Here is a 23,181-nt window from a genome sequence, read left to right on the forward strand (position 1 = left end):
GGATGCATTTAACCATGCTGCATCGAATCCACTGCATTCAGTGACGCTGCATGGAATCCACTGCATTCAATCGGGATGCTTTGGGCCTCGCTGCATAAAATCCACTGCATTTAATCGGGATGCATTGGGCCTCACTGCATGGAATCTACTGCCTTCAATCATGCTGAATGGAATCCACTGCATTCAATCATGCTTCATTGCAACCAGTGCATTCAATCGGGTACCATAGGGCCACGCTTCATGGAATCCACTGCATTCAATCATGCTTCATTGCAACCACTGCATTCAATCGGGAACCATAGGGCCATGCTGCATGGAATCCACTGCATTCAAACACGCTGCATGGAATCCACTGCATTCAATCGGGATGCTTTGGGCCATGCTGGATAATATCCACTGCATTCAATCGGGATTCATTGGGCCTCGCTGCCTGGAATCCACTGCATTCAATCATGCTGCATGGAATCCACTGCATTCAATCATGCTGCATAAAATCCACTGCATTCAATAGGGTTCCATTTCTTCACGCTGCATGGCATACACTGCATTCAAACACGCTGCATGGATTCCACTGCATTCAATCGAGATCCATTGGGCCACGCTGCATGGAATCCACTGCATTCAATCGGGATCCATTTAACCCCGCTGCATGGAATGCACTGCGTTCAATCGGGATGCATTTTACCATGCTCCGTGGTTTTCACTGCATTCAATCATAATGCATGGAATCCACTGCATCAATCGGGATGCATTTTACCATGCTGCATGGAATCCACTGCATTCAGTGATGCTGCATGGAATGCACTACCTTCAATCGGGATGCTTTGGGCCATGCTGCATAAAATCCACTGCATTTAATCGGGATGCATTGGGCCACGCTCCATGGAATCAACTGCATTCAATCATGCTGGATGGAATCCACTGCATTCAACCGGGATGCATTTTACCATGCTGCATGGAATGTACTGCATTCAATCACGCTGCATGGAATTCACTGCATTCAATTGGGATCCATTGTGCAACGATGCATGGAATCCACTGCGTTCAATCAAAATCCATTGCACCACACTGCATGGAATCCACTGCATTCAATCGGGATCCATTAAGCCACGCTGCATGGAATACACTGGGTTCAATCGGGATGCATTTTACCATGCTGCATCGAATCCACTGCATTCAGTGATGCCGCATGGAACCACTGCATTCAATCGGGATACTTTGGGCCTTACTGCATAAAATCCACTGCATTTAATCGGGATGCATTGGACCTCACTGCATGGAATCTACTGCCTTCAATCATGCTGCATGGAATCCACTGCATTCAATCATGCTGCATAAAATCCCCTGCATTTAATAGGGTTCAATTTCTCCATGCTGCATGGAATCCACTGCATTCAATCATGCTTCATTGCAACCAGTGCATTCAATCGGGTACCATAGGGCCACGCTTCATGGAATCCACTGCATTCAATCATGCTTCATTGCAACCACTGCATTCAATCGGGAACCACTGGGCCATGCTGCATGGAATCCACTGCATTCAAACACGCTGCATGGAATCCACTGCATTCAATCGGGATGCTTTGGGCCATGCTGGATAATATCCACTGCATTCAATCGGGATTCATTGGGCCTCGCTGCCTGGAATCCACTGCATTGAATCATGCTGCATGGAATCCACTGCATTCAATAGGGTTCCATTTCTTCACGCTGCATGGAATACACTGCATTCAAACACGCTGCATGGACTCCACTGCATTCAATCGAGATCCATTGGGCCATGCTGCATGGAATCCACTGCATTCAATTGGGATACATTGTGCCACGATGCATGGAATTCACTGCAATCAATCAGAATCCACTGCACCACACTGCATGGAATCCACTGCATTCAATCGAGATCCACTGGGCCACGCTGAATGGAATCCACTGCATTCAATCGGGATCCATTTAACCCCGCTGCATGGAATACACTGCGTTCAATCGGGATGCATTTTACCATGCTGCATGGAATCCACTGCATTCAATGACACTGCATGGAATCCACTGCATCAATCGGGATGCATTGCACCATGCTGCATGGAATCCACTTCATTCAATGACACTGCATGGAATCCACTGCAGTCAATCGGGATCCATTGTGCCACATTGCAGGGAAACCACTGCATTCAATAGACATCCATTGCACCATGCTGCATGGAATCCACTGCATTCAATTGGGATTCATTGGGCCTCACTCCATGGAATAAAATGCGTTCAATCAAGATCCATTGGGCCACGATGCATGGAGTGCACTGCATTCAATCAAAATCCATTGCACCACACTGCATGGAATCCACTGCATTCTCTCGAGGTCCATTGGGCCACGCTGCATGGAATCCACTGCATTCAATCGGGATCCATTAAGCCACGCTGCATGGAATACACTGGGTTCAATCAGGATGCATTTTACCATGCTGCATCGAATCCACTGCATTCAGTGACGCTGCATGGAATCCACTGCATTCAATCATGCTTCATTGCAACCAGTGCATTCAATCGGGTACCATAGGGCCACGCTTCATGGAATCCACTGCATTCAATCATGCTTCATTGCAACCACTGCATTCAATCGGGAACCATTGGGCCATGCTGCATGGAATCCACTGCATTCAAACACGCTGCATGGAATCCACTGCATTCAATCGGGATGCTTTGGGCCATGCTGGATAATATCCACTGCATTCAATCGGGATTCATTGGGCCTCGCTGCCTGGAATCCACTGCATTCAATCATGCTGCATGGAATCCACTGCATTCAATCATGCTGCATAAAATCCACTGCATTCAATAGGGTTCCATTTCTTCACGCTGCATGGCATACACTGCATTCAAACACGCTGCATGGAATCCACTGCATTCAATTGGGATCCATTGTGCCACGATGCATGGAATTCACTGCCATCAATCAGAATACACTGCACCACACTGCATGGAATCCACTGCATTCAATCGAGATCCATTGGGCCACTCTGCATGGAATCCACTGCATTCAATCGGGATCCATTTAACCCCGCTGTAAGGAATACACTGCGTTCAATCGGGATGCATTTTACCATGCTGCCTGGAATCCACTGCATTCAATGACACTGCATGGAATTCACTGCATCAATCGGGATGCATTTTACCATGCTGCATGGAATCCACTGCATTCAATGACACTGCATGGAATCCACTGCATCACTCGGGACGCATTTTACCATGCTGCATGGAATCCACTGCATTCAGTGACGCTGCATGGAACCCACTGCAGTCAATCGGGATCCATTGTGCCACATTGCAGGGATGCCACTGCATTCAATCGACATCCATTGCACCATGCTGCATGGAATCCACTGCATTCAATTGGGATCCATTGTGCCACATTGCAGTGAAACCACTGCATTCAATCGACATCCATTGCGCCATGCTGCATGGAATCCGCTGCATTCAATTGGGATTCATTGGGCCTCACTGCATGGAATACACTGCGTTCAATCAAGATCCATTGGGCCACGCTGCATGGAATCCACAGCATTCAATCTGGATCCATTTAGCCATGCTTCATGGAATACACTGCGTTCAATCGGGATGCATTTTACCATGCTGCATGGAATCCACTGCATTCAGTGATGCTGCATGGAATGCACTACCTTCAATCGGAATGCTTTGGGCCATGCTGCATAAAATCCACTGCATTTAATCGGGATGCATTGGGCCACGCTCCATGGAATCAACTGCATTCAATCAAGCTGGATGGAATCCACTGCATTTAATCGGGATGCATTTTACCACGCTGCATGGAATGTACTGCATTCAATCACGCTGCACGGAATTCACTGCATTCATTTGGGATCCATTGCGCCACGATGCATGGAATCCACTGCGTTCAATCAAAATCCATTGCACCACACTGCATGGAATCCACTGCATTCTCTCGAGATCCATTGGGCCACGCTGCATGGAATCCACTGCATTCAATCGGGATCCATTTAGCCACGCTGCATGGAATACACTGCGTTCAATCGGGATGCATTTAACCATGCTGCATCGAATCCACTGCATTCAGTGACGCTGCATGGAATCCACTGCATTCAATCGGGATGCTTTGGGCCTCGCTGCATGGAATCTACTGCATTCAATCATGCTGCATGGAATCCACTGCATTCAATCAAGCTGCATAAAATCCCCTGCATTTAATAGGGTTCAATTTCTCCATGCTGCATGGAATCCACTGCATTCAATCATGCTTCATTGCAACCAGTGCATTCAATCGGGTACCATAGGGCCACGCTTCATGGAATCCACTGCATTCAATCATGCTTCATTGCAACCACTGCATTCAATCGGGAACCATTGGGCCATGCTGCATGGAATCCACTGCATTCAAACACGCTGCATGGAATCCACTGCATTCAATCGGGATGCTTTGGGCCATGCTGGATAATATCCACTGCATTCAATCAGGATTCTTTGGTCCTCGCTGCCTGGAATCCACTGCATTCAATCATGCTGCATGGAATCCACTGCATTCAATCATGCTGCATAAAATCCACTGCATTCAATAGGGTTCCATTTCTTCACGCTGCATGGCATACACTGCATTCAAACACGCTGCATGGAATCCACTGCATTCAATCGAGATCCATTGGGCCACGCTGCATGGAATCCACTGCATTCAATTGGGATCCATTGTGCCACGATGCATGGAATTCACTGCAATCAATCAGAATCCACTGCACCACACTACATGGAATCCACTGCATTCAATCGAGATCCATTGGGCCACGCTGCATGGAATCCACTGCATTCAATCGGGATCCATTTAACCCCGCTGCATGGAATCCACTGCATCAATCGGGATGCATTTTATCATGCTGCATGGAATCCACTGCATTCAATGACACTGCATGGAATCCACTGCATTAATCTGGATGCATTTTACCATGCTGCATGGAATTCACTGCATTCAGTGACGCTGCATTGAATCCACTGCATTCAATCGGGATGCTTTGGGCCTCACTGCATATAATCCACTGCATTTAATCGGGATGCATTGGGCCTCACTGCATGGAATCTACTGCATTCAATCATGCTGCATGGAATCCACTGCATTCAATCATGCTGCATAAAATCCCCTGCATTTAATAGGGTTCAATTTCTCCATGCTGCATGGAATCCACTGCATTCAATCATGCTTCATTGCAACCAGTGCATTCAATCGGGTACCAAAGGGCCACGCTTCATGGAATCCACTGCATTCAATCATGCTTCATTGCAACCCCTGCATTCAATCGGGAACCATTGGGCCATGCTGCATGGAATCCACTGCATTCAAACACGCTGCATGAAATCCACTGCATTCAATCGGGATGCTTTGGGCCATGCTGGATAATATCCACTGCATTCAATCGGGATTCATTGGGCCTCGCTGCCTGGAATCCACTGCATTCAATCATGCTGCATGGAATCCACTGCATTCAATCATGCTGCATAAAATCCACTGCATTCAATAGGGTTCCATTTCTTCACGCTGCATGGCATACACTGCATTCAAACACGCTGCATGGAATCCACTGCATTCAATCGAGATCCATTGGGCCACGCTGCATGGAATCCACTGCATTCAACCGGGATTCATTTATCCCCGCTGCATGGAATGCACTGCGTTCAATCGGGCTGCATTTTACCATGCTCCGTGGTCTTCACTGCATTCAATCATAATGCATGGAATCCACTGCATCAATCGGGATGGATTTTACCATGCTGCATGGAATCCACTGCATTCAGTGACGCTGCATGGAATCCACTGCAGTCAATCGGGATCCATTGTGCCACATTGCAGGGAAACCACTGCATTCAATCGACATCCATTGCGCCATGCTGCATGGAATCCACTGCATTCAATTGGGATTCATTGGGCCTCACTGCATGGAATACACTGCGTTCAATCGAGATCCATTGGGCCACGCTGCATGGAATCCACTGCGTTCAATCGGGATCCATTTAGCCATGCTTCATGGAATACACTGCGTTCAATTGGGATGCATTTTACCATGCTGCATGGAATCCACTGCCTTCAGTGATGCTGCATGGAATGCACTACCTTCAATCGGGATGCTTTGGGCCATGCTGCATAAAATCCACTGCATTTAATCGGGATGCATTGGGCCACGCTCCATGGAATCAACTGCATTCAATCATGCTGCATGGAATCCACTGCATTTAATCGGGATGCATTTTACCACGCTGCATGGAATGTACTGCATTCAATCACGCTGCACGGAATTCACTGCATTCATTTGGGATCCATTGCGCCACGATGCATGGAATCCACTGCGTTCAATCAAAATCCATTGCACCACACTGCATGGAATCCACTGCATTCTCTCGAGATCCATTGGGCCACGCTGCATCGAATCCACTGCATTCAATCGGGATCCATTTAGCCACGCTGCATGGAATACACTGCGTTCAATCGGGATGCATTTAACCATGCTGCATCGAATCCACTGCATTCAGTGACGCTGCATGGAATCCACTGCATTCAATCGGGATGCTTTGGGCCTCGCTGCATAACATCCACTGCATTTAATCGGGATGCATTGGGCCTCACTGCATGGAATCTACTGCATTCAATCATGCTGCATGGAATCCACTGCATTCAATCAAGCTGCATAAAATCCCCTGCATTTAATAGGGTTCAATTTCTCCATGCTGCATGGAATCCACTGCATTCAATCATGCTTCATTGCAACCAGTGCATTCAATCGGGTACCATAGGGCCACGCTTCATGGAATCCACTGCATTCAATCATGCTTCATTGCAACCACTGCATTCAATCGGGAACCATTGGGCCATGCTGCATGGAATCCACTGCATTCAAACACGCTGCATGGAATCCACTGCATTCAATCGGAATGCTTTGGGCCATGCTGGATAATATCCACTGCATTCAATCGGGATTCTTTGGTCCTCGCTGCCTGGAATCCACTGCATTCAATCATGCTGCATGGAATCCACTGCATTCAATCATGCTGCATAAAATCCACTGCATTCAATAGGGTTCCATTTCTTCACGCTGCATGGCATACACTGCATTCAAACACGCTGCATGGAATCCACTGCATTCAATCGAGATCCATTGGGCCACGCTGCATGGAATCCACTGCATTCAATTGGGATCCATTGTGCCACGATGCATGGAATTCACTGCAATCAATCAGAATCCACTGCACCACACTACATGGAATCCACTGCATTCAATCGAGATCCATTGGGCCACGCTGCATGGAATCCACTGCATTCAATCGGGATCCATTTAACCCCGCTGCATGGAATCCACTGCATCAATCGGGATGCATTTTATCATGCTGCATGGAATCCACTGCATTCAATGACACTGCATGGAATCCACTGCATTAATCTGGATGCCTTTTACCATGCTGCATGGAATTCACTGCATTCAGTGACGCTGCATTGAATCCACTGCATTCAATCGGGATGCTTTGGGCCTCACTGCATATAATCCACTGCATTTAATCGGGATGCATTGGGCCTCACTGCATGGAATCTACTGCATTCAATCATGCTGCATGGAATCCACTGCATTCAATCATGCTGCATAAAATCCCCTGCATTTAATAGGGTTCAATTTCTCCATGCTGCATGGAATCCACTGCATTCAATCATGCTTCATTGCAACCAGTGCATTCAATCGGGTACCAAAGGGCCACGCTTCATGGAATCCACTGCATTCAATCATGCTTCATTGCAACCCCTGCATTCAATCGGGAACCATTGGGCCATGCTGCATGGAATCCACTGCATTCAAACACGCTGCATGAAATCCACTGCATTCAATCGGGATGCTTTGGGCCATGCTGGATAATATCCACTGCATTCAATCGGGATTCATTGGGCCTCGCTGCCTGGAATCCACTGCATTCAATCATGCTGCATGGAATCCACTGCATTCAATCATGCTGCATAAAATCCACTGCATTCAATAGGGTTCCATTTCTTCACGCTGCATGGCATACACTGCATTCAAACACGCTGCATGGAATCCACTGCATTCAATCGAGATCCATTGGGCCACGCTGCATGGAATCCACTGCATTCAACCGGGATTCATTTATCCCCGCTGCATGGAATGCACTGCGTTCAATCGGGGTGCATTTTACCATGCTCCGTGGTCTTCACTGCATTCAATCATAATGCATGGAATCCACTGCATCAATCGGGATGGATTTTACCATGCTGCATGGAATCCACTGCATTCAGTGACGCTGCATGGAATCCACTTCAGTCAATCGGGATCCATTGTGCCACATTGCAGGGAAACCACTGCATTCAATCGACATCCATTGCGCCATGCTGCATGGAATCCACTGCATTCAATTGGGATTCATTGGGCCTCACTGCATTGAATACACTGCGTTCAATCGAGATCCATTGGGCCACGCTGCATGGAATCCACTGCGTTCAATCGGGATCCATTTAGCCATGCTTCATGGAATACACTGCGTTCAATCGGGATGCATTTTACCATGCTGCATGGAATCCACTGCCTTCAGTGATGCTGCATGGAATGCACTACCTTCAATCGGGATGCTTTGGGCCATGCTGCATAAAATCCACTGCATTTAATCGGGATGCATTGGGCCACGCTCCATGGAATCAACTGCATTCAATCATGCTGCATGGAATCCACTGCATTTAACCGGGATGCATTTTACCATGCTGCATGGAATGTACTGCATTCAATCACGCTGCATGGAATTCACTGCATTCAATTGGGATCCATTGCGCCAAAATGCATGGAATCCACTGCGTTCAATCAAAATCCACTGCACCACACTGCATGGAATCCACTGCATTCAATCGGGATCCATTAAGCCACGCTGCATGGAATACACTGGGTTCAATGGGGATGCATTTTACCATGCTGCTGGAATCCACTGCATTCAGTGATGCCGCATGGAACCACTGCATTCAATCGGGATACTTTGGGCGTCGCTGCATAAAATCCACCTCATTTAATCGGGATGCATTGGGCCTCACTGCATGGAATCTACTGCATTCAATCATGCTGCATGGAATCCACTGCATTCTATCATGCTGCATAAAATCCCCTGCATTTAATATGGTTCAATTTCTCCATGCTGCATGGAATCCACTGCATTCAATCATGCTTCATTGCAACCAGTGCATTCAATCGGGTACCATAGGGCCATGCTTCATGGAATCCACTGCATTCAATCATGCTTCATTGCAACCACTGCATTCAATCGGGAACCATTGGGCCATGCTGCATGGAATCCACTGCATTCAAACACGCTGCATGGAATCCACTGCATTCAATCGGGATGCTTTGGGCCATGCTGGATAATATCCACTGCATTCAATCGGGATTCATTGGGCCTCGCTGCCTGGAATCCACTGCATTCAATCATGCTGCATGGAATCAACTGCATTCAATAGGGTTCCATTTCTTCACACTGCATGGCATACACTGCATTCAAACACGCTGCATGGAATACACTGCATCAATCGGGATGCATTTTACCATGCTGCATGGAATCCACTGCATTCAATGACACTGCATGGAATCCACTGCATTCACTCGGGATCCATTTAGCCATGCTGCATCGAATCCACTGCATTCAATCGGGATCCATTTAGCCACGCTGCATGGAATAGTCTTCGTTCAATCGGGATGCATTTAACCATGCTGCATCGAATCAACTGCATTCAGTGACGCTGCATGGAATCCACTGCATTCAATCGGGATGCATTGGGCCACGCTCCATGGAATCAACTGCATTCAATCAAGCTGGATGGAATCCACTGCATTTAATCGGGATGCATTTTACCATGCTGCATGGAATGTACTGCATTCAATCACGCTGCATGGAATTCACTGCATTCAATTGGGATCCATTGTGCAACGATGCATGGAATCCACTGCGTTCAATCAAAATCCATTGCACCACACTGCATGGAATCCACTGCATTCTCTCGAGATCCATTGGGCCACGCTGCATGGAATCCACTGCATTCAATCGGGATCCATTTAGCCACGCTGCATGGAACACACTGCGTTCAATCGGGATGCATTTAACCATGCTGCATCGAATCCACTGCATTCAGTGACGCTGCATGGAATCCACTGCATTCAATCGGGATGCTTTGGGCCTCGCTGCATAAAATCCACTGCATTTAATCGGGATGCATTGGGCCTCACTGCATGGAATCTACTGCCTTCAATCATGCTGCATGGAATCCACTGCATTCAATCATGCTGCATAAAATCCCCTGCATTTAATAGGGTTCAATTTCTCCATGCTGCATGGAATCCACTGCATTCAATCATGCTTCCTTGCAACCAGTGCATTCAATCGGGTACCATAGGGCCACGCTTCATGGAATCCACTGCATTCAATCATGCTTCATTGCAACCACTGCATTCAATCGGGAACCATAGGGCCATGCTGCATGGAATCCACTGCATTCAAACACGCTGCATGGAATCCACTGCATTCAATCGGGATGCTTTGGGCCATGCTGGATAATATCCACTGCATTCAATCGGGATTCATTGGGCCTCGCTGCCTGGAATCCACTGCATTCAATCATGCTGCATGGAATCCACTGCATTCAATCATGCTGCATAAAATCCACTGCATTCAATAGGGTTCCATTTCGTCACGCTGCATGGCATACACTGCATTCAAACACGCTGCATGGAATCCACTGCATTCAATTGGGATCCATTGGGCCACGCTGCATGGAATCCACTGCATTCAATCGGGATCCATTTAACCCCGCTGCATGGAATGCACTGCGTTCAATCGGGATGCATTTTACCATGCTCCGTGGTTTTCACTGCATTCAATCATAATGCATGGAATCCACTGCATCAATCGGGATGCATTTTACCATGCTGCATGGAATCCACTGCATTCAGTGATGCTGCATGGAATGCACTACCTTCAATCGGGATGCTTTGGGCCATGCTGCATAAAATCCACTGCATTTAATCGGGATGCATTGGGCCACGCTCCATGGAATCAACTGCATTCAATCAAGCTGGATGGAATCCACTGCATTCAACCGGGATGCATTTTACCATGCTGCATGGAATGTACTGCATTCAATCACGCTGCATGGAATTCACTGCATTCAATTGGGATCCATTGTGCAACGATGCATGGAATCCACTGCGTTCAATCAAAATCCATTGCACCACACTGCATGGAATCCACTGCATTCAATCGGGATCCATTAAGCCACGCTGCATGGAATACACTGGGTTCAATCGGGATGCATTTTACCATGCTGCATCGGATCCACTGCATTCAGTGATGCCGCATGGAACCACTGCATTCAATTGGGATACTTTGGGCCTTACTGCATAAAATCCACTGCATTTAATCGGGATGCATTGGGCCTCGCTGCCTGGAATACACTGCATTCAATCATGCTGCATGGAATCCACTGCATTCAATAGGGTTCCATTTCTTCACGCTGCATGGCATACACTGCATTCAAACACGCTGCATGCAATCCACTGCATTCAATCGAGATCCATTGGGCCACGCTGCATGGAATCCACTGCATTCAACCGGGATTCATTTATCCCCGCTGCATGGAATGCACTGCGTTCAATCGGGGTGCATTTTACAATGCTCCGTGGTCTTCACTGCATTCAATCATAATGCATGGAATCCACTGCATCAATCGGGATGGATTTTACCATGCTGCATGGAATCCACTGCATTCAGTGACGCTGCATGGAATCCACTGCAGTCAATCGGGATCCATTGTGCCACATTGCAGGGAAACCACTGCATTCAATCGACATCCATTGCGCCATGCTGCATGGAATCCACTGCATTCAATTGGGATTCATTGGGCCTCACTGCATGGAATACACTGCGTTCAATCGAGATCCATTGGGCCACGCTGCATGGAATCCACTGCGTTCAATCGGTATCCATTTAGCCATGCTTCATGGAATACACTGCGTTCAATCGGGATGCATTTTACCATGCTGCATGGAATCCACTGCATTCAGTGATGCTGCATGGAATGCACTACCTTCAATCGGGATGCTTTGGGCCATGCTGCATAAAATCCACTGCATTTAATCGGGATGCATTGGGCCACGCTCCATGGAATCAACTGCATTCAATCATGCTGCATGGAATCCACTGCATTTAACCGGGATGCATTTTACCATGCTGCATGGAATGTACTGCATTCAATCACGCTGCATGGAATTCACTGCATTCAATTGGGATCCATTGCGCCAAAATGCATGGAATCCACTGCGTTCGATCAAAATCCATTGCACCACACTGCATGGAATCCACTGCATTCAATCGGGATCCATTAAGCCACGCTGCATGGAATACACTGGGTTCAATGGGGATGCATTTTACCATGCTGCATCGAATCCACTGCATTCAGTGATGCCGCATGGAACCACTGCATTCAATCGGGATACTTTGGGCCATGCTGCATAAAATCCACCTCATTTAATCGGGATGCATTGGGCCTCACTGCATGGAATCTACTGCATTCAATCATGCTGCATGGAATCCACTGCATTCAATCATGCTGCATAAAATCCCCTGCATTTAATAGGGTTCAATTTCTCCATGCTGCATGGAATCCACTGCATTCAATCATGCTTCATTGCAACCAGTGCATTCAATCGGGTACCATAGGGCCACGCTTCATGGAATCCACTGCATTCAATCATGCTTCATTGCAACCACTGCATTCAATCGGGAACCATTGGGCCATGCTGCATGGAATCCACTGCATTCAAACACGCTGCATGGAATCCACTGCATTCAATCGGGATGCTTTGGGCCATGCTGGATAATATCCACTGCATTCAATCGGGATTCATTGGGCCTCGCTGCCTGGAATCCACTGCATTCAATCATGCTGCATGGAATCAACTGCATTCAATAGGGTTCCATTTCTTCACGCTGCATGGAATACACTGCATTCAAACACGCTGCATGGAATCCACTGCATTCAATCGAGATCCATTGGGCCACGCTGCATGGAATCCACTGCATTCAATCGGGATCCATTTAACCCCGCTGCATGGAATACACTGCATCAATCGGGATGCATTTTACCATGCTGCATGGAATCCACTGCATTCAATGACACTGCATGGAATCCACTGCATTCACTCGGGATCCATTTAGCCATGCTGCATGTAATGCACTGCGTTCAATCGGGATGCATTTTACCATGCTGCATGGAATCCACTGCATTCAGTGATGCTGCATGGAATGCACTACCTTCAATCGGGATGCTTTGGGCCATGCTGCATAAAATCCACTGCATTTAATCGGGATGCATTGGGCCACGCTCCATGGAATCAACTGCATTCAATCAAGCTGGATGGAATCCACTGCATTTAATCGGGATGCATTTTACCATGCTGCATGGAATATACTGCATTCAATCACGCTGCATGGAATTCACTTCATTCAATTGGGATCCATTGCACCACGATGCATGGAATCCACTGCGTTCAATCAAAATCCATTGCACCACACTGCATGGAATCCACTGCAATCTCTCGAGATCCATTGGGCCACGCTGCATCGAATCCACTGCATTCAATCGGGATCCATTTAGCCACGCTGCATGGAATAGTCTTCGTTCAATCGGGATGCATTTAACCATGCTGCATCGAATCCACTGCATTCAGTGACGCTGCATGGAATCCACTGCATTTAATCGGGATGCATTGGGCCACGCTCCATGGAATCAACTGCATTCAATCAAGCTGGATGGAATCCACTGCATTTAATCGGGATGCATTTTACCATGCTGCATGGAATGTACTGCATTCAATCACGCTGCATGGAATTCACTGCATTCAATTGGGATCCATTGTGCAAAGATGCATGGAATCCACTGCGTTCAATCAAAATCCATTGCACCACACTGCATGGAATCCACTGCATTCTCTCGAGATCCATTGGGCCACGCTGCATGGAATCCACTGCATTCAATCGGGATCCATTTAGCCACGCTGCATGGAATACACTGCGTTCAATCGGGATGCATTTAACCATGCTGCATCGAATCCATTGCATTCAGTGACGCTGCATGGAATCCACTGCATTCAATCGGGATGCTTTGGGCCTCGCTGCATAAAATCCACTGCATTTAATCGGGATGCATTGGGCCTCACTGCATGGAATCTACTGCCTTCAATCATGCTGCATGGAATCCACTGCATTCAATCATGCTTCATTGCAACCAGTGCATTCAATCGGGTACCATAGGGCCACGCTTCATGGAATCCACTGCATTCAATCATGCTTCATTGCAACCACTGCATTCAATCGGGAACCATAGGGCCATGCTGCATGGAATCCACTGCATTCAAACACGCTGCATGGAATCCACTGCATTCAATCGGGATGCTTTGGGCCATGCTGGATAATATCCACTGCATTCAATCGGGATTCATTGGGCCTCGCTGCCTGGAATCCACTGCATTCAATCATGCTGCATGGAATCCACTGCATTCAATCATGCTGCATAAAATCCACTGCATTCAATAGGGTTCCATTTCTTCACGCTGCATGGCATACACTGCATTCAAACACGCTGCATGGATTCCACTGCATTCAATCGAGATCCATTGGGCCACGCTGCATGGAATCCACTGCATTCAATCGGGATCCATTTAACCCCGCTGCATGGAATGCACTGCGTTCAATCGGGATGCATTTTACCATGCTCCGTGGTTTTCACTGCATTCAATCATAATGCATGGAATCCACTGCATCAATCGGGATGCATTTTACCATGCTGCATGGAATCCACTGCATTCAGTGATGCTGCATGGAATGCACTACCTTCAATCGGGATGCTTTGGGCCATGCTGCTTAAAATCCACTGCATTTAATCGGGATGCATTGGGCCACGCTCCATGGAATCAACTGCATTCAATCATGCTGGATGGAATCCACTGCATTCAACCGGGATGCATTTTACCATGCTGCATGGAATGTACTGCATTCAATCACGCTGCATGGAATTCACTGCATTCAATTGGGATCCATTGTGCAACGATGCATGGAATCCACTGCGTTCAATCAAAATCCATTGCACCACACTGCATGGAATCCACTGCATTCAATCGGGATCCATTAAGCCACGCTGCATGGAATACACTGGGTTCAATCGGGATGCATTTTACCATGCTGCATCGAATCCACTGCATTCAGTGATGCCGCATGGAACCACTGCATTCAATCGGGATACTTTGGGCCTTACTGCATAAAATCCACTGCATTTAATCGGGATGCATTGGACCTCACTGCATGGAATCTACTGCCTTCAATCATGCTGCATGGAATCCACTGCATTCAATCATGCTGCATAAAATCCCCTGCATTTAATAGGGTTCAATTTCTCCATGCTGCATGGAATCCACTGCATTCAATCATGCTTCATTGCAACCAGTGCATTCAATCGGGTACCATAGGGCCACGCTTCATGGAATCCACTGCATTCAATCATGCTTCATTGCAACCCCTGCATTCAATCGGGAACCATTGGGCCATGCTGCATGGAATCCACTGCATTCAAACACGCTGCATGGAATCCACTGCATTCAATCGGGATGCTTTGGGCCATGCTGGATAATATCCACTGCATTCAATCGGGATTCATTGGGCCTCGCTGCCTGGAATCCACTGCATTGAATCATGCTGCATGGAATCCACTGCATTCAATAGGGTTCCATTTCTTCACGCTGCATGGAATACACTGCATTCAAACACGCTGCATGGACTCCACTGCATTCAATCGAGATCCATTGGGCCATGCTGCATGGAATCCACTGCATTCAATTGGGATACATTGTGCCACGATGCATGGAATTCACTGCAATCAATCAGAATCCACTGCACCACACTGCATGGAATCCACTGCATTCAATCGAGATCCACTGGGCCACCCTGAAAGGAATCCACTGCATTCAATCGGGATCCATTTAACCCCGCTGCATGGAATACACTGCGTTCAATCGGGATGCATTTTACCATGCTGCATGGAATCCACTGCATTCAATGACACTGCATGGAATCCACTGCATCAATCGGGATGCATTGCACCATGCTGCATGGAATCCACTTCATTCAATGACACTGCATGGAATCCACTGCAGTCAATCGGGATCCATTGTGCCACATTGCAGGGAAACCACTGCATTCAATAGACATCCATTGCACCATGCTGCATGGAATCCACTGCATTCAATTGGGATTCATTGGGCCTCACTGCATGGAATACACTGCGTTCAATCAAGATCCATTGGGCCACGATGCATGGAGTGCACTGCGTTCAATCAAAATCCATTGCACCACACTGCATGGAATCCACTGCATTCTCTCGAGGTCCATTGGGCCACGCTGCATGGAATCCACTGCATTCAATCGGGATCCATTAAGCCACGCTGCATGGAATACACTGGGTTCAATCAGGATGCATTTTACCATGCTGCATCGAATCCACTGCATTCAGTGACGCTGCATGGAATCCACTGCATTCAATCATGCTGCATAAAATCCCCTGCATTTAATAGGGTTCAATTTCTCCATGCTGCATGGAATCCACTGCATTCAATCATGCTTCATTGCAACCAGTGCATTCAATCGGGTACCATAGGGCCACGCTTCATGGAATCCACTGCATTCAATCATGCTTCATTGCAACCACTGCATTCAATAGGGAACCATTGGGCCATGCTGCATGGAATCCACTGCATTCAAACACGCTGCATGGAATCCACTGCATTCAATCGGGATGCTTTGGGCCATGCTGGATAATATCCACTGCATTCAATCGGGATTCATTGGGCCTCGCTGCCTGGAATCCACTGCATTCAATCATGCTGCATGGAATCCACTGCATTCAATAGGGTTCCATTTCTTCACGCTGCATGGCATACACTGCATTCAAACACGCTGCATGGAATCCACTGCATTCAATTGGGATCCATTGTGCCACGATGCATGGAATTCACTGCAATCAATCAGAATACACTGCATCACACTGCATGGAATCCACTGCATTCAACCGAGATCCATTGGGCCACACTGCATGGAATCCACTGCATTCAATCGGGATCCATTTAACCCCGCTGTATGGAATACACTGCATTCAATCGGGATGCATTTTACCATGCTGCATGGAATCCACTGCATTCAATGACACTGCATGGAATCCACTGCATCAATCGGGATGCATTTTACCATGCTGCATGGAATCCACTGCATTCAATGACACTGCATGGAATCCACGGCATCACTCGGGATGCATTTTACCATGCTGCATGTAATCCACTGCATTCAGTGACGCTGCATGGAATCCACTGCATTCAATCGGGATGCTTTGGGCCTCGCTGCATAAAATCCACTGCATTTAATCGGGATGCATTGGGCCACACTTCATGGAATCCACTGCATTCAATCATGCTTCATTGCAACCACTGCATTCAATCGGGAACCACTGGGCCATGCTGCATGGAATCCACTGCATTCAAACACGCTGCATGGAATCCACTGCATTCAATCGGGATGCTTTGGGCCATGCTGGATAATATCCACTGCATTCAATCGGGATTCATTGGGCCTCGCTGCCTGGAATCCACTGCATTGAATCATGCTGCATGGAATCCACTGCATTCAATAGGGTTCCATTTCTTCACGCTGCATGGAATACACTGCATTCAAACACGCTGCATGGAATCCACTGCATTCAATCGAGATCCATTGGGCCATGCTGCATGGAATCCACTGCATTCAATTGGGATACATTGTGCCACGATGCATGGAATTCACTGCAATCAATCAGAATCCACTGCACCACACTGCATGGAATCCACTGCATTCAATCGAGATCCACTGGGCCACGCTGAATGGAATCCACTGCATTCAATCGGGATCCATTTAACCCCGCTGCATGGAATACACTGCGTTCAATCGGGATGCATTTTACCATGCTGCATGGAATCCACTGCATTCAATGACACTGCATGGAATCCACTGCATCAATCGGGATGCATTGCACCATGCTGCATGGAATCCACTTCATTCAATGACACTGCATGGAATCCACTGCAGTCAATCGGGATCCATTGTGCCACATTGCAGGGAAACCACTGCATTCAATAGACATCCATTGCACCATGCTGCATGGAATCCACTGCATTCAATTGGGATTCATTGGGCCTCACTCCATGGAATAAAATGCGTTCAATCAAGATCCATTGGGCCACGATGCATGGAGTGCACTGCATTCAATCAAAATCCATTGCACCACACTGCATGGAATCCACTGCATTCTCTCGAGGTCCATTGGGCCACGCTGCATGGAATCCACTGCATTCAATCGGGATCCATTAAGCCACGCTGCATGGAATACACTGGGTTCAATCAGGATGCATTTTACCATGCTGCATCGAATCCACTGCATTCAGTGACGCTGCATGGAATCCACTGCATTCAATCATGCTTCATTGCAACCAGTGCATTCAATCGGGTACCATAGGGCCACGCTTCATGGAATCCACTGCATTCAATCATGCTTCATTGCAACCACTGCATTCAATCGGGAACCATTGGGCCATGCTGCATGGAATCCACTGCATTCAAACACGCTGCATGGAATCCACTGCATTCAATCGGGATGCTTTGGGCCATGCTGGATAATATCCACTGCATTCAATCGGGATTCATTGGGCCTCGCTGCCTGGAATCCACTGCATTCAATCATGCTGCATGGAATCCACTGCATTCAATCATGCTGCATAAAATCCACTGCATTCAATAGGGTTCCATTTCTTCACGCTGCATGGCATACACTGCATTCAAACACGCTGCATGGAATCCACTGCATTCAATTGGGATCCATTGTGCCACGATGCATGGAATTCACTGCAATCAATCAGAATACACTGCACCACACTGCATGGAATCCACTGCATTCAATCGAGATCCATTGGGCCACTCTGCATGGAATCCACTGCATTCAATCGGGATCCATTTAACCCCGCTGTAAGGAATACACTGCGTTCAATCGGGATGCATTTTACCATGCTGCCTGGAATCCACTGCATTCAATGACACTGCATGGAATTCACTGCATCAATCGGGATGCATTTTACCATGCTGCATGGAATCCACTGCATTCAATGACACTGCATGGAATCCACTGCATCACTCGGGACGCATTTTACCATGCTGCATGGAATCCACTGCATTCAGTGACGCTGCATGGAACCCACTGCAGTCAATCGGGATCCATTGTGCCACATTGCAGGGATGCCACTGCATTCAATCGACATCCATTGCACCATGCTGCATGGAATCCACTGCATTCAATTGGGATCCATTGTGCCACATTGCAGTGAAACCACTGCATTCAATCGACATCCATTGCGCCATGCTGCATGGAATCCGCTGCATTCAATTGGGATTCATTGGGCCTCACTGCATGGAATACACTGCGTTCAATCAAGATCCATTGGGCCACGCTGCATGGAATCCACAGCATTCAATCTGGATCCATTTAGCCATGCTTCATGGAATACACTGCGTTCAATCGGGATGCATTTTACCATGCTGCATGGAATCCACTGCATTCAGTGATGCTGCATGGAATGCACTACCTTCAATCGGGATGCTTTGGGCCATGCTGCATAAAATCCACTGCATTTAATCGGGATGCATTGGGCCACGCTCCATGGAATCAACTGCATTCAATCAAGCTGGATGGAATCCACTGCATTTAATCGGGATGCATTTTACCACGCTGCATGGAATGTACTGCATTCAATCACGCTGCACGGAATTCACTGCATTCATTTGGGATCCATTGCGCCACGATGCATGGAATCCACTGCGTTCAATCAAAATCCATTGCACCACACTGCATGGAATCCACTGCATTCTCTCGAGATCCATTGGGCCACGCTGCATCGAATCCACTGCATTCAATCGGGATCCATTTAGCCACGCTGCATGGAATACACTGCGTTCAATCGGGATGCATTTAACCATGCTGCATCGAATCCACTGCATTCAGTGACGCTGCATGGAATCCACTGCATTCAATCGGGATGCTTTGGGCCTCGCTGCATAAAATCCACTGCATTTAATCGGGATGCATTGGGCCTCACTGCATGGAATCTACTGCATTCAATCATGCTGCATGGAATCCACTGCATTCAATCAAGCTGCATAAAATCCCCTGCATTTAATAGGGTTCAATTTCTCCATGCTGCATGGAATCCACTGCATTCAATCATGCTTCATTGCAACCAGTGCATTCAATCGGGTACCATAGGGCCACGCTTCATGGAATCCACTGCATTCAATCATGCTTCATTGCAACCACTGCATTCAATCGGGAACCATTGGGCCATGCTGCATGGAATCCACTGCATTCAAACACGCTGCATGGAATCCACTGCATTCAATCGGGATGCTTTGGGCCATGCTGGATAATATCCACTGCATTCAATCGGGATTCTTTGGTCCTCGCTGCCTGGAATCCACTGCATTCAATCATGCTGCATGGAATCCACTGCATTCAATCATGCTGCATAAAATCCACTGCATTCAATAGGGTTCCATTTCTTCACGCTGCATGGCATACACTGCATTCAAACACGCTGCATGGAATCCACTGCATTCAATCGAGATCCATTGGGCCACGCTGCATGGAATCCACTGCATTCAATTGGGATCCATTGTGCCACGATGCATGGAATTCACTGCAATCAATCAGAATCCACTGCACCACACTACATGGAATCCACTGCATTCAATCGAGATCCATTGGGCCACGCTGCATGGAATCCACTGCATTCAATCGGGATCCATTTAACCCCGCTGCATGGAATCCACTGCATCAATCGGGATGCATTTTATCATGCTGCATGGAATCCACTGCATTCAATGACACTGCATGGAATCCACTGCATTAATCTGGATGCCTTTTACCATGCTGCATGGAATTCACTGCATTCAGTGACGCTGCATTGAATCCACTGCATTCAATCGGGATGCTTTGGGCCTCACTGCATATAATCCACTGCATTTAATCGGGATGCATTGGGCCTCACTGCATGGAATCTACTGCATTCAATCATGCTGCATGGAATCCACTGCATTCAATCATGCTGCATAAAATCCCCTGCATTTAATAGGGTTCAATTTCTCCATGCTGCATGGAATCCACTGCATTCAATCATGCTTCATTGCAACCAGTGCATTCAATCGGGTACCAAAGGGCCACGCTTCATGGAATCCACTGCATTCAATCATGCTTCATTGCAACCCCTGCATTCAATCGGGAACCATTGGGCCATGCTGCATGGAATCCACTGCATTCAAACACGCTGCATGAAATCCACTGCATTCAATCGGGATGCTTTGGGCCATGCTGGATAATATCCACTGCATTCAATCGGGATTCATTGGGCCTCGCTGCCTGGAATCCACTGCATTCAATCATGCTGCATGGAATCCACTGCATTCAATCATGCTGCATAAAATCCACTGCATTCAATAGGGTTCCATTTCTTCACGCTGCATGGCATACACTGCATTCAAACACGCTGCATGGAATCCACTGCATTCAATCGAGATCCATTGGGCCACGCTGCATGGAATCCACTGCATTCAACCGGGATTCATTTATCCCCGCTGCATGGAATGCACTGCGTTCAATCGGGCTGCATTTTACCATGCTCCGTGGTCTTCACTGCATTCAATCATAATGCATGGAATCCACTGCATCAATCGGGATGGATTTTACCATGCTGCATGGAATCCACTGCATTCAGTGACGCTGCATGGAATCCACTGCAGTCAATCGGGATCCATTGTGCCACATTGCAGGGAAACCACTGCATTCAATCGACATCCATTGCGCCATGCTGCATGGAATCCACTGCATTCAATTGGGATTCATTGGGCCTCACTGCATGGAATACACTGCGTTCAATCGAGATCCATTGGGCCACGCTGCATGGAATCCACTGCGTTCAATCGGGATCCATTTAGCCATGCTTCATGGAATACACTGCGTTCAATTGGGATGCATTTTACCATGCTGCATGGAATCCACTGCCTTCAGTGATGCTGCATGGAATGCACTACCTTCAATCGGGATGCTTTGGGCCATGCTGCATAAAATCCACTGCATTTAATCGGGATGCATTGGGCCACGCTCCATGGAATCAACTGCATTCAATCATGCTGCATGGAATCCACTGCATTTAACCGGGATGCATTTTACCATGCTGCATGGAATGTACTGCATTCAATCACGCTGCATGGAATTCACTGCATTCAATTGGGATCCATTGCGCCAAAATGCATGGAATCCACTGCGTTCAATCAAAATCCACTGCACCACACTGCATGGAATCCACTGCATTCAATCGGGATCCATTAAGCCACGCTGCATGGAATACACTGGGTTCAATGGGGATGCATTTTACCATGCTGCTGGAATCCACTGCATTCAGTGATGCCGCATGGAACCACTGCATTCAATCGGGATACTTTGGGCGTCGCTGCATAAAATCCACCTCATTTAATCGGGATGCATTGGGCCTCACTGCATGGAATCTACTGCATTCAATCATGCTGCATGGAATCCACTGCATTCTATCATGCTGCATAAAATCCCCTGCATTTAATATGGTTCAATTTCTCCATGCTGCATGGAATCCACTGCATTCAATCATGCTTCATTGCAACCAGTGCATTCAATCGGGTACCATAGGGCCATGCTTCATGGAATCCACTGCATTCAATCATGCTTCATTGCAACCACTGCATTCAATCGGGAACCATTGGGCCATGCTGCATGGAATCCACTGCATTCAAACACGCTGCATGGAATCCACTGCATTCAATCGGGATGCTTTGGGCCATGCTGGATAATATCCACTGCATTCAATCGGGATTCATTGGGCCTCGCTGCCTGGAATCCACTGCATTCAATCATGCTGCATGGAATCAACTGCATTCAATAGGGTTCCATTTCTTCACACTGCATGGCATACACTGCATTCAAACACGCTGCAT

This window comes from Sus scrofa, chromosome 18 (assembly GCF_054392235.1).
Source record: "Sus scrofa isolate SSC_HxYL_T2T_F1_AM1 chromosome 18, Sscrofa_HxYL_maternal_Yorkshire_Landrace_v2.0, whole genome shotgun sequence".
NCBI lineage: Eukaryota > Metazoa > Chordata > Mammalia > Artiodactyla > Suidae > Sus > Sus scrofa.